Source organism: Egretta garzetta, unplaced genomic scaffold, assembly GCF_000687185.1.
Source record: "Egretta garzetta isolate BGI_Z169 unplaced genomic scaffold, ASM68718v1 scaffold149, whole genome shotgun sequence".
Classification (NCBI taxonomy): Eukaryota; Metazoa; Chordata; class Aves; order Pelecaniformes; family Ardeidae; genus Egretta; species Egretta garzetta.
Window position 1 is genome coordinate 531,671 of NW_009269998.1, and position 2,231 is coordinate 533,901.

Sequence of the window (2,231 nt, forward strand, 5' to 3'; positions counted from 1 at the left end):
GGGGGGGAGTTTCTTGAGGGGTTTGGTTTTTTTTAAAGAAAAAACCCCCCTAGAACCACCCACCTGAAGAAAGTCAAAGCTAGTTTTGAGAAAACCACTGTAATTCAATCCCACTAAATAGAAACAACAACACAAGTTACCCAGGCATTACTGGAAACCCCAAAATATTTACTCAAAAGAGAGCATTTGCTGCTGAGTATAGCCATACAAGTTAACAGTTGTTTAGAATCAGATACTTACAAAAAGCATTTTTAAGCAAAAGAGTCCCTCTTAAAGAAGAAAAAAAAAAAAGAAAGAAAAGAAGGATTTTCACATGATCTCACTTAGAAAAAATCTGTTTCAAATTGCCCTACGTGTCCTGGCCTCAAGCCCGTTTCTACTGAAGGCCTTTCCTGTACGGTTCCATAGGGGACGGGAATCTCTACAAAGTTTGCCTTAAAAGGATGTGTCAGATGCACAGCGTATACGGTGTTACGTAGCTACAGGAGCTAACAATTCTGAGTACAGAGAGGTTCCTATCCTTTACTCTCCAAGAAAAATTATACATTATTTGGAGGCAAGAAAAAGCCTCCAAATTAATGTTCGTACAAAAAAAAACAAGGTGAGGGGAAAAAAAAAAAAAAGAAAATCACTGATGTGCCATCATCCCAAAACAATGCGCGCATCCGCCTTCGAAGGGCATTGACTCAGCAAGAGGAATATGTATTTTTCTCTAAATTTTAAATGAAGTCTGACTCTGAAAGCACACCAAAAGCATGTTCATCTGTACGTTTTAAACAAGCAATACCGTAATGCAAATTAAGCGACTTCCTTTCTGAGACGACTAATCCCATTTAATCGTCATGACTCTGTCAAACTCCGTTTGCTTTCTTCAGAGGTGTTCCGGCCATAGGAGGGGTGGCCTGCGAGCTTGCACGTAGGGGATGTAAGACTGGATCCTTATCCCATACCCTTAAGCGTTAACCTCAGTAAGTTTTACGTTTCTCTGCCGCCAGTAAAAGTTTTACTAAAAGTTTATAAATCCACCAGAAGGAAGGTCACTATATTATACATATTATAAATTCACAGAAAGTGCTTTGAATTGGAAAGCGCAGTGTTGTGCCCAAGGTTGACCATAAGAAAAGTGCGCAGCAAACATCCTCGCTCCTCATTCACTCGGGCAGCACGCCTTGCGGGCGGCAGCACCGGCAGTTTTGGTCTGAGCCGTCCTCAAGCAGGACCAGGAGCTGGCTGGTCGAGAGCTCCACCTCTGCCTTGACCTTCACCAGGCGGCGGTAGCTAATCCCGGCTACGCCATGGCATTCCTCACCTTCCTCCTAGGAAAATGGTTTGAAGCTGCGCCAGGGCAGGTTTAGGTTAGATATTAGGAAAAACTTCTTCACTGAAAGGGTTGTCAGGCTCTGGAATGGGCTGCCCAGGGAGGTGGTAGAGTCCCCATCCTTGGAGGTATTTAAAAGAAGGATAGATGAGGTGCTTAGGGACATGGTTTAGTGGTGGGATGGCAGGGTTAGGTTAAGGGTTGGACTTGATGATCTTAAAGGTCTTTTCCAACCAAAGCGATTCTATGATTCTATGAAAACCGCTGTCGGCCAAGGGATGGAACTGGAAATGACATCCCTCACCCGGGGCTTAACGCGGGGCGGTGTCTGCAGCTCTACAGCAGCCGTGCACCCTTCCGAGTGACAGTTTTGAGACACGGGAGGACTCCAAGACAACTGTCAATGACGTGCCAAGGTTTACTGGGGATTTAAACCATTGAGAAAAAGAAGTTACCTCCTGCGTCGGTGGTTTACAGCAACAGATGTCACCAGGGCAGCCGCCTTCACAGGTTTGCTTCATTCCACTTGCCTGGGGGCTACCGAAAAAGGGAACTGGATACAGGGGGTGGGCAAGGGCTCCCAAAGGCGTCTCCTTGGTCGTGGGGCTTGGGTGAGCGCGTAGAACGGGCGCTGCTTGGCTGGCAAAGAGAGGGGGCCTTAAGGAGATGGCAGGGGTGTTAACATCCGAGTTGCTGGCATGGGAAGTGGTTCCATGGCAAATTAGTATCTTTATCAATGATCTGGATGAGGGGATTGAGCGAACCCTCAGTCAGTTTGCAGATGACACCAAATTGGGAGGGAGTGTCGATCTGCTGGAGGGGAGGAAGGCTCAGCAGAGGGACCTGGACAGACTGGATTGATGGGTCAAGGCCAATTGTGTGAGGTTCAACAAGGCCAAGGGCCGGGTCCTGC